This window comes from Pithys albifrons, chromosome 27 (genome assembly GCF_047495875.1).
Source record: "Pithys albifrons albifrons isolate INPA30051 chromosome 27, PitAlb_v1, whole genome shotgun sequence".
NCBI lineage: Eukaryota > Metazoa > Chordata > Aves > Passeriformes > Thamnophilidae > Pithys > Pithys albifrons.
Window position 1 is genome coordinate 1,426,626 of NC_092484.1, and position 12,242 is coordinate 1,438,867.

Here is a 12,242-nt window from a genome sequence, read left to right on the forward strand (position 1 = left end):
CACGGTGAGTGTGAGAAGCGGGCAAAGCAATAAAGTTTTGTTTAAAACGTAATAATGAAAGGTCGTTGCTCGGCTCGTTTTTCATTGAAACGTTCGAAAGCCCACCCTGAGGTTTCCCCTAAGGTGAGAACGCCTTCAGCAGTAAAAACTTCTCTTTGAAAGAGGAAACTCTGGCAAAGATAAACACGCGTCTCAGTGAGGAGCTGCAGGGCTTTGAAAAAGCCCTTAAAAGCGTTCAGTGTTTCATATAATAATCACAGTCTCGTGTAGAAAATGTGGGAAATTATTTCAAACGCGGGAGAGGAAGGAACTCAGGGGAGGGAATAAATATAAGCGAGAAGATCCGCGGGAGCGAAACGGGAAGGGAACAAGGTGAGGGCAGGACTGTGTTGTCATTGTGGGTGTCCCCAGGCAGGGGACAGGACTGGACATATCAGGGGGCACTGTGGGTGTCCCCAGACAGGGGACAGGACTGGACACATCAGGGGTCACTGTGTGTGTCCCCTGCCCAGGGACAGGACTGGACACATCAGGGGTCACTGTGGGTGTCACTGGTCTGGGGACAGGACTGGACACATCAGGGGTCATTGTGTGTGTCCCCGGGCAGGGGACAGGACTGGACACATCAGGGGTCATTGTGTGTGTCCCCGGGCAGGGGACAGGACTGGACACATCAGGGGGCACTCTGTGTGTCCCCTGCCCAGGGACAGGACTAGACACATCAGGAGACACTGTGTGTGTCCCCTGCACAGGGACAGGACTGGACACATCAGGAGTCACTGTGGGTGTCACTGGTCTGGGGACAGGATTGGACATATCAGGGGTCACTCTGTGTGTCCCCAGGCAGGGGACAGGACTGGACACATCAGGGGTCACTCTGTGTGTCCCCAGACAGGGGACAGGACTGGACACATCAGGGATCACTCTGTGTGTCCCCAGGCAGGGGACAGGACTGGACACATCAGGGGGCACTGTGTGTCCCCTGCCCAGGGACAGGAGTGGACACATCAGGAGACACTGTGTGTGTCCCCTGCACAGGGACAGGACTGGACACATCAGGGGTCACTGTGTGTGTCCCCAGGCAGGGGACAGGACTGGACACATCAGGGGTCACTGTGTGTCCCCTGCCCAGAGACAGGACTGGACACATCAGTGCTGGCTCCAGAAATTCCTTGTAATTCCCACTGCAGTTCCCAGCAGGAGTGCGTGGCCGCCCTCCTTCCCTCCCAGCATTCCTGGTCAGAGCCAGCCTGCACGGAATAAATAAAACCACTGGAGTATGGAAATCAGGAGTCTCTGGTGATTGATTTCCAAACCGAGTGCTGAGACAGAGGAAAAACAAACCACAGGGAGATGCAAAGAAATCTGCCTGTAATTGCTCTGTCCAAGCAGGGAGCGCCCATTCCCTGCCTCCCAGAGCATGGAATTTGGCCTTTTCCTCCCTGATTTGTTGTTACACCTTTGGGATCTGCGGGAAAAGGGGTGTTTGTACATAACATGTACAGTAATTACGAAACCCCATCAGTGGTTTCTCTGAGCACACAGATCTGCAGGGATGGGAAGCTGCAACCAAAGTGCTCAAAAGCACCTAAAAAAGCCCAATATTGATGTCAGATCAAACTATTGTTATTATCATCAGCATTGTTATAATATTCTTACTGTGAAAAAATTCACTCACTTTCCAGTCCTGAGAGCAAATTAACAACACTGAATAACGACAATTTACATTTATATATTTTATATATCTAATTAATTGTATCTGATACGTTCAGCAGTAAAGAAGAAAAGGTTCAACACCTGTAGCAGGAGTTGAACTTCCTTGTGAGTCCCTTCCAACTCAGGATGTTTCATGATTCTGTAAATATGCAAAGAGCAAGAGTTCAAAACAGGATGAAACTGCGAATAGAAAGGGAAAGTAGTACAATATTTCATGCAAATGAGAAAACTGATTGCTGGCTTGAGACAGGCATTTCAATTTTAAATTCTGGCTCTGAATTATTGAATAAGTCTGGTGGGTTTTTCTGATTCCACCTAATTTTGTGTGGGGCTGAGTGGTCTGTCAGGAGCCTGGAGGAACGAGGAGGTGCATCTGTTGTCATTGCAAATTGATTTTTGCCCTTCAAGAGGGAAAAAAAATCCCTGCCCTGCACTTTGATTAAATTAGAGACCCATTAACGTGGGTGTTTCTGGTCCGTGATGAGGGCGGATAAAGTGACCTTGATACACAGAGCTGCTTTCCAGCCACCTTGAGGTGCTGCAGGAGGAGCTGCCAGGCCAAAACACCATCCCTGCTGCAAACTCAGGGGACAATCCCTGGAATTCATGGGGTTTGAGTCCTCACACAACGCCAGGCAGGTCGGGTGTTACAAGAATAATAACGCTGTGGGCTTTTGCTGCTCCAGGGGAATCCGAGTCCCAGTGGGATGGAAGGCTCCTGGAGCAGTGAGTGCAACTCCTGTGACAGGGAATGGCCATCAAAGCCCTGCCTGGAATTGTCCCTAAAGGGTGATTTAGGTCTCACCTGAGTGTGTTGGTGCCTTTGCTTTGACACTGACAGAGTCACCCAGTGAAACAACAAGACCAAGGGCTGCCTGTGCTCCTGCCCCAATTCCACACCTCCCAGGAGCTTTCCATGCTCCAGATCTGCTCATTCCTGACCCAGGGCATCACTCACAGTGTGTCACATCAGCCATGGCCTCAATGATCCTCATGGGTCCCTTGCAGTGAAGGATATTCCATGATCAGGCCTCACACAGGGGCCTCAGCAGCCCCACATCACCTGCCCAGGGGACTCAGGGAAATCTCTGCACATCCCACAGGCTCTGGCTGGGAGCAGTGCTGGGATCAGGCGGGCAAGCAACTCACCTGGCAGGTTGCACAGATCATTAGGGCAGTTAATTAGGCTATGAAACAACACAGGATTCAGGTCCTTGGATCAAACCACCTTCAGCAGCAAGGTCCTGCCAGGGGCTCCTGAACACACAACACCCCAGAGACAGAACCGAGTTCACTCCACACCAAGCCTACCCCAATCCCTGTGCAAGCTCCAGAGCCTCACCTGCAGGTGTTTTCTCTGGAGGTCCCCACTGAGCAGCACTTGCTGTGCTGTTTGTAAGGACTTTTCCCAGTCCCTGCATGCCAGGCCCGTTTCCAGGGCACAGGGAATCGCCCCGAGCTGTGCAGGTGCCCAAACCTGCTCAGCAGCCCTGGCACCTGCTCGGCATCCAAGGGCAGCCCCCGCCCCGGGCACTGCTCTGATGAGGTTCCCAAATCCTGGAGCAGCTCCTCCAGGGAGGGGAGAGGGGAGGATGGGGCAGAGGGTGTCTTGGACAGCACTGGGTGTCTCTAGTCTGGGGCTGTGCCTTCCCCAGGGCTGGGAGGGAACACAAACATCCAGGAGCCCACGCCTGCTCCAGGCTCTGGCAGCATTTACCCTCCCTGGGCCTCGGTGGAGCCCCCAGGACCACCCTCCTGCCTGGGCACAGCAGAGCCCAGCACAGCCCGGCACAACCTGCACGGTGGAAGAGCCTCCTCCTCTCCCTTTGTTTTTGCTGGGACTGCAGGGAAAGAGGGAATGCAAGGCTGGAGTGAAGCAGCCATCCATCACCAAACCTCTGGCTCCTTCCTCGTCTCCCTGCAAGCTCAGCCTGTTTCACAAGCAGAGATGCCACAGTGTGGGGAAGGCACACGGAGCTTTTCTGGCACGGGAGCATTCCCTGTCCCTGGCACATGAAACTTCAGTGTCTCCAGCACGGGAATGCTCCCTGTCCCTGGCACAGGAACCCTCCCTATCCTTGGCATCTCAGCCCTCTGTGACCACGCACTGTCCCATTGCAGCCTTGGACCTGGAAGCAAGGAACAAAACACTGAGCCAGGACTGATTTTGGGAACTGGCAGTCCCAAAGCCCCCAGGAAAAAGAATATTCCCTTTTCCCTTACTACAGTCCCTGAGGGAATTGCACATCCAGCTTCGCAGTTGGAAAGAAAAACCCTGACGCAATCCTGCTGTTGCCATGGCGAGGAGCCGGGGCTGCTGCGCTTCCCTTGGCCAGTTAACGTGACCGGGATTTACCGAGTTGTAGGACAAAGCCACGGGGAGTGGGGGACTGGATCCACAGGAAGCAGATTCATAGCGAGTGTGGGGGTATTGGATCCACAGGGAGCAGGGGAATCAGATCCACAGAGAGTGGGGGAATCGAATCTGCAGTGATAGGGGGATTGGATCTGTAGGGAGATTGGATGCACAGCAAAAAGCTGCATGACAGCAGCATCGGGATACCCAGATCAGAGTTAGGAAATGAGCCGAGAGGTGAGGAGGGAATCAGGGCTGGGAATGCCGGTGCAGCCCAGCTGAGGTGAGGGGGGAATTGGGGCTGGGAATGCCGGTGCACCCCAGCTGAGGTGAGGGGGGAATCGGGGTTGGGAATGCCGGTGCACCCCAGCTGAGGTGAGGGGGGAATCGGGGTTGGGAATGCCGGTGCACCCCAGCTGAGGTGAGGGAGATGGTAACCATGGCAACCATGTAACTGCTTTGGTGCTGAGCAGCAGCTTTATCAGGGCTGGTGCTTCCCAGCCAGGTTATGGAAAAACAAATCCCATGTGTCACACCATCCCTACCAGCCCAAACACAGCCAAATTTAGAAACAACTGCACCCAGCACACAGCGGCTCCAGCAGCAGCCTCGTCACCCCATGTGGGCCATGTTCAGGTGTTGCCATGGAATTTGGACCCTTTTCCAGCACTTCCACCTCACCAGCATAACGTTCCAGCCCCTCTCACATAGCAATGCTGTACCAGCATAACCCCTTCACCTGCCAGTTCTGCCACACCAGAGAGCCCGGCTGTGCCATGGGTGCCACGGTTCAGGGCAGCAGCACCAGCTGCTCGCTCCCACGGACCCAAAACTCCCTGGAAAACGTCTCATGGATGGGCTCTCTCCCCAGAGTCCTCCCATGCAGGATGTGGCTGCTCCGGTGCTGCAGCAGCAACGTGCAGTTTCTTGCTCCCACCTTCCCTCCTGTCACCCTCCCGGCTGCATTAAGGACTCAGCTCAGTTATATAAGCACTCATTAATCATCATCTAAGAGTATTTGCAGCATCAAACTCTTAAGGGCAGGAGATGCTACCCAAGGACAGGACAAACAGCCTCTGACCGCGCGACACGGAGCGACCTTGTGGGACAGAGGGCTGGGGACGTGGGAAGGGTTTATCCACTGTCAGCAGGGGGAAAACTGCCAGGAACCAGGAACACAGTGTCCCTCCCCAGCCAGGGGTAAATTACACAGTGAGGGGATCCAGCCCCAGTGCTGGGGGAAGTCAGAGCTTTTCCAGACCCCTTGGGCCCTTCTACACACCCTCTCATGGAGCAGGGACCAGGCGGCACTGCCTCAGGCCATGGGGACTGGATGGCACAACCTCACATGGGTTTGCTGCCCTAACTTGCAGTGGGACTGGTGGTCTTACAACCCCTCAAGCCCGTGCAGGGGTGGCCTTTGGTCCAGTTCCCTGTACTGGGCTCCTGGATCTCCCCAGAACCCCAGTGTCCCCCCAAGACCCCATGTCCCCCCTCTCTCCCTCTCTGCTCCCCCTGTGCTGCCGTTTTCCTGCAAGGGCACGTGAATCACCTTGAGCCCCACAGCCTCCCCCCGAGCAGGTTGATTGCCATGGGCACGAGGGACAGCCCGGCAGAGCGAGGCGGGATCTGCGGGAACAGCCGCGATTGCAGAAATCCCTGAACTGCAGCATCAACGTTTTTTCCTGCCCAGAAGGTTCCCGCGCCCTCGCATGAGCTCATCCTGCACCGTCCCCTTTCCGCGCCTCCCGTAACCCAACCTCTCCCAGCCCTGCGCCGCAGAGCAGGAATGAGACACGACAGCAGAGCAGATTCTTGGCTCCCTGGGTCACTCTCTCCCCAGTCTGCCTCTTGGGAAGTTCCAAGTCATGCGACTCCTTCTCTTTTTTCCCCCTTAAGGTGGGGAAACGAGTCGGGAAAGTTCCCCCGCGCTCCCCCCGCTCTGATCTGAATGGAGGCAGGTACAGGCAGCGTCCCTGCCTCCAGCAGCACCACACCTGCCCTGGGAGCCGGGCGTTCCACAGGGAAAGGCCAGATCCTGGCACTGCACAGGCTGGTACCACCCAGCACAGCTGCCCTGAACTGGAGGAGCGACTCCTGGAGCAAAGAGCTTTTTTGGAGCTCACCCCCAGCCCTCTATGGGGCAGGGAAATGCCCTTGCCAGAGCAGTCAAGACCCCCAGCATCCCACTGACCTCACACCTCTGCAAGGAGCCACAGTGCTCATCCCAGCCCATCCCAGCATCCCACCACCCAGTTGGCTTCCTCACACAAACCTGCACAGAACCCCTTTTTTCCCCCCACCCCTCCCCATACTGGTGCCCATACAGGGAGGAGGAGACGGGCACCACCAGCCCCCATTGGGGTGAGCTGAAGGGGAGCAGGGGGCTGAGGTCCCCAGTGCCCCATCCCCCGGATGGCAGTGCCATGTAGCCCCGCGTCGCTGGAAATCCTCCCCCCGGAGCCCTGGAAGCGCTGAAAGCAGCAGCTGGCTGTTCCCAGCAGCCCGGAGTTGCCCCAGAAAGCTGAGCTCCCCCGGCATTGCCGCCGCACCGGGAGCTGGACGTGACCTGCTTCCCAACGCGGCGGGATGGAGGATGGAATGGAGCTGCAGGATCCACACCAGCCCCACAGCCCTGAGAGCAGCGGGGACCACCAGGAACCGACGCCATCCCACACTCGCAGAGCCCCCTCCTCAAGGCTCTGAAAGCCCAGAAAATGCTTCATTCCTTCCTGGCTGCCGGGTGACTCCGCCACAGCTGAGGGGTGCGGGGGGAGAGGGGCATTTCATCTTTAGCAACATCCCAGAGCCCCCTCCCCTGCTCCCCCCGCCCCTGGCAGCCCCTCGTCCCCACGCCGGGGGGTGTGAGCGAGGGCCGGGGGAGGGCGGGAGGGGAGCTGGCATTGTTCAGCACAAAGGGGGTCTCTGCCGCGGAACCCCACAGCACCCCACGGATGCCGTGGTGCTGAGCGCTGCCGTGGCCGTGGCAGCAGAGGGCAGCCATGCCACACGCACCGATCCTGCCCACGCGGCACCGCACGCGTGTGGCCGCGCAGCCCACGGGTGTGCCACAGCCCCGCGGTGCTCGGCGGCAACCCCACGTCACCCTGTACCCCACGGGATCTTGTCTGCATCCCCCCAGCCCCTGGCTGCACACAGGCCTGATCCCAGCACCCCCTCAGCACCCCACGACCCCCCTGAGGGCTCTCGGGGCTGCAGCACCGGCAGCATCGGGCTCTGCCCACGTCCATAGGGGTCGAACACGTGTGACCAAAGCAGACATGGGCTCTCCACGTGGAGCCCTGAGCGCAGCAGCCGTGGGTGGCAGGGGGTGCAGGGAACAGCAGGAGCTGCGTGGGGATGGCCTGCCCGAGTTCCCCCAGCCCCACGCAGTGGGTGGTCGCAGAGCTCAACCCAGGGTCTGCAGCCGCTTGGAAGCAGTGGGTGGTCCCCGGGTGGTCCTGGGGCTGCCCCAGTGCAGGTCCCAGTTCCAGCCCCCCGTTGCTCCCCTTACATTCCAGAGCCACCCCTCCCCACCCCAGGCTCCCTGCAATGTGCCCCGTGGGGACTCACAGCTGGCACAGTGCAGTCACCAAACACTGCCAGCCCCACCGCCCCATCCCCTGGCGTGGGACTTTGCACTCACGTGTGTGCAACTGCACACCTGTGAAACCACATGTGTGTACAACCACACACGTGTGTACAACCACACGCGTGGATCCAGCCAGCCCTCCACCCCCGGCCCAGCGCCGTGGGTCTGGGCCCCTCGGCAGCCCAGCATCGCGCCGTGCCCCACGGCAGTGTCGCCATGGCAACGCTCCAGATTTATCAATGGAGACGCTGCGGGATCGCTCTGAGGGAGGCGGAAGGGGGTGGTCTGTGGGAGCTGGTGGGGGACAGACAGACGGTTGAGGGGGCTGAGGTGCAGGAGAGTTTGTCACACCGGCAATGCAATGCACAGGCGGGTGTGGGGGTGCACCGTCCACACTGGGGGCTGCTGGGGGGCACTGGGGACTGCTGGGGGGATCCTTGCCCTGCGTGGGCACAGAGAGAGGGTCCTGTGGTGGGGCAGCTGCTCCCTGCCTGCATCCCTGCCTCCATCTCTGGGGCAGCTGCTCCCTGCCTGCATCCCTGCCTGGCATTCCCTGCCTGCATCCCTGCCTCATGTCCTGTCCTTGTGGCTGGTGAGAGCAGCAAGGGACAGTCAGTGGGGGTGGCAGATCTCAGCTCCAGAGGGAGCCAGGGCTGATGCAGGAGTGGGGGACCCTGATCCTGGGGAAGCAGCTGACACGTACCAGGGGGTGTCAGGGCCCTGGGGTTCCCCCTTCCTGGGGAAGTGCTGCTGGTTTCGCAGGCGGGCTGTGACTCAGGCGCTTGACTCTATTCCTGTCCTGTCCCTGACTCAGCGTGTGGCTCCAGGCAGGACAAACTCCTACCAGCCCCACACTCCCACCATGGGGAAGTGGTACAGGGACCCACAGAGCAGCAACATTCCCAGCCAGTGTGGGCCCCTCTCTGTGTGCCCCCTCAGTGAGGAAGGAGTACCCAGAGCACCTGCACTGACCCCCCACTGCATCCTCTACCTGCAGCCTCACGGGCTCTCCCTCCCATACGAGGCGCCCCGACGTCGCAGGGATGGGCACAGCTGCCCACGTACCACACCCGGCAGGAACATTCCCTGCAGCTGCTTCCAGGAAGGGCTGGAGAGGAGGAGATGGGGATGGCGGGTTCACACCAGCTCAGCACTTTTGCAGCCCTCGCCAGGCCCGTCACACCCGGCTCATCACACGCCTGCTCACACCCACCCCCCTCCCCCACCCGCCCTGGGCCCCCGGCCAAACCCACAGCAGAAAGGGTGGAAAAAATCCAGTAAGCAACTGACCGTTTTCCAGCCTCACCACAAAACATTCCTGACGTTCTGGATGCGTGTGTGCACGAGGCTGCAGGTCACGCTTGGACTCGCTGGCAGTGACGGCTCAGCCCCACTGAGGGTCAGGGCAATGGACCCTGTGCCAGGGCACAGCATTGCTCACAGCACCCCAACACAGCAGTCTGGGAAAAGCACCTTTGGGCTGAGAAAAGACAGAACTCACCTCAGCGATGGGATCTGCAGGTCAGGGGTTGCAGGACCGGGATGAGCCAGAGCTGGGCAGTTGGCTACCACCCCCCAGCTCTCTGCCAGCCCCGCAGGCACGTGGCTGTGTCGCAGGGTGCCTGGGCAGGCCAGCCATCCTATGGGCTCAGTGGTTGCCTATGGTTGGGTTTTATACCCACCGCTCCAGGGAGAGGCCACATGGCCTCAGCCCAGGTGGAGCTCGACCTGGGAAATCCCTGGTTGTTGGAGCCAGGTGTCTGCCCAGCTCTGGCCACTGCAGCTCTTGCAATGAGGGCAAAAGGCAGATGTTTGAGGATCCCAGGAATCACCAGGACCTGTCACCCCCAGCTCCACATCCAGGATCCCCAGGACTGTCCTGCCAGCTGCATGGCAGGGGTTCCCTGTGCACGTGTGTGCCTGGGACAGTGGTAGCAGCAGCTCCTCTACAGGGGCTCGGTGACCAGGGTGCACTGGCGTCTCCTTGGGGCAAGGAGGAAGCTGCCGACACAGACTCGCCTGTTTGTTTGTGTAACACATGAGTCATTCGTCGATCACAGCGTCCCCGATCAGGGAGTCCCTGTCCCCATCCCAGTCCCCACCTGCCTGTGCTGACTCTGACTCACTGCTGGCCATGACCCCCCAGTGCCACTCACCAGACCCTGGCCCTGCCCAGGGGCTGCAGACCCACCAGGACATGTGGGGTCCACTCAGGAGTGCGAACACTGCCAAGCTTGGCAGCACCTGGGGTGGGAGCTGGTGAGGGCCAGTGTTAAGGGGGCTTGGCTGAGGCCAGTGGCAGAACCGTGCTGGGTCACGGGTGGTGACACAGGGCAGGAGGCCACAGGCAGCGTGGGCAGTGTGGGCCAGGGTGAGCTTAGCAGAGCTGGGGAGGCAGCACCAGTCATTGCGAAAGTGAATCTGGTGAGGGAGGTCTGGGAACTTGTGAGCAGGGAGGGGGCAGTCACTGCACCTTGCTCTGACTCACAGAGGCTGCCCGTGCCGTGGCACTGCCAACACAGCACCCCGGGCACTACACAGCACCAGTGAGCCTTACACAGCACTGCTGACCCCCGACACAGTGGCTGAGGCACTGCATGGCACTGCTGACCCCTGGCTTGGCACCCTGGGCACCTCACAGCACCACTGACCACCCCCTTCTGCAGCCAGCTGGGCTGGTAGCCAGAGCAGCTGAGGTGGCCGAGTGCCAGGGGCAGGTGGAGCTACTGCCACACCCCACTCCACAGCACATCCAGGGCAGGTGGAGCAGCCCTGGCCCCTGTGCAGAGAGAAGCCCACTGCATGGGAGCTAGAGGCAGTGCCTGGCACCGCTGCCTGGGGCGGGTAGCAGAGCCGGAGCTGCCTGAGACACCCCAAGAAATGTGCCCAAGCCGGAACCCCGCGCCCAGCTGGGGTGGGTGTGGTGCCACCCTGAGTGCCTGCGGCTGCCTGCTCTGGTGTGCCTGAAGACACCAGGGTCCCCACGGCCCCCACCATCCCCATCGCCCGGGGAAGGGGCACATGCCTCCAGCACGGCTCCCAGCAGCCACATGGGGACCCCCAGAACTCGCTGTGACCCGCCGGGCCGGCCGCAGGTCCCACGGGCTCCACGTGGCCGCGCTGGCCGGAGCGGCCAGGGGGTGGGGAGCGGCAGGAATCCAGGACTGAGTCACGGCTTCCTCTGCGAGCCCGTGAGTCATCCCGGCAGCGCGGGGCGCCCGGCCCGGCGTGCGGAGCCCGCGACGCACACACGGCTGCGTGTGAAGGCAACCCCCGGTGGGAGCCCCCGATCACCCACCCACCTCATCAGCGCGGCCTCGGGGGCTCAGTGCAAACACATACATGGATGTGCCCCAGGGCACAGGCACTACCACGTGTGTGCACATGTACATGCCTGCTCTCGCCTGTCTGTGTCCTCCACATGCACAAACTGCAGGAGAACCTGTCTGTGCAAGGCACACACGAGTGCAGCTCTGTGAGGATCAATACTCAGCCCCACACCAACCTGGAGCTGGTACCACACGCTGGCCCCTGGGCCAGAGCCCACCTGTGGGGCTGGAGCTCACCTGTGGGGCTAGAGCAGCAGCTTCTGCACCTGTGGCTGTGGCTCATCTCTCCAGATGCCCTGGGGAGGGAGAAGAGCCCGTCTGGAAGCTTCATCCAGCTCCAGTTTTTCCCCCACCCCACCACACCCCATGCCCCTGCTGCACTCTGGAGCTTTCTGCCACAACCCCACACAGGCCCCTGTGTGACTGGTGCCCATGGCACCACATCTGTCCTTCCCACACATCTGGACCTGGAATGCATGGAAGGGTGGGCAAGGGTCTGCACCACCCCCTGCACACACAGCTGTGGGTTCACACATGTGACCTGCACCCACTCTCATGTGCAGGATTGATGCACCCCCTCTGCCACCCTGCATTTTGTGCCCCTGACACCCGCAGCCACAGTACTCTCGGCTGGCACTCCCTGCACCCCGGAAGGCATTTTGGGGGGGGGAGTTCCCCACCACTCAGTGGCGGAATTTGCACTCCGCAGCGCTCAGTGCCACGACCACAGACACAGGCGGAGGGGGGAGCGGCGAGAAGGTCAAGGTTAAGGCTGCGCCAAGCCCAGCCCACGAGTGAAACCGCCGGGACCGGGCTGCTGCCCCAGCCTGGGGGGACGACGGGGGGACCGCCCCCGCCGACGTGGCAGCCGCTGCCCGGGACTCGGGGGGCTGAGCCGGCAGGAGCCTCGTGGGGGCCCTCGCCCTCCCTGCAGCCGAGGGGACCTCCAGGCATAGACACCCCTGTCCTTGCCGCCGGGAAAACGTGCCCCCCAGCACACGGACCCTTGGGGCGGTGCCTGGCCCCCTCCCTGTGCACACGGGGGGCTCGGTTGGCGCAGGATCCCTCCAGCCCCGCCCGGTCCCCGCTCAGCATCGGGGGGTCCCCCTGGCCCGGCCCCCCCCGCGCTGCGGCCGCACCGGGTGTGCGGGGGGGGGGGGGGAGGGGGGCGGTTGCCAAGGTAACGGGGCTGCTCGCGCGCCGGGATGAATGGGCCGGGAGCGCGCGCGATCTATGAATGAACGAGCCG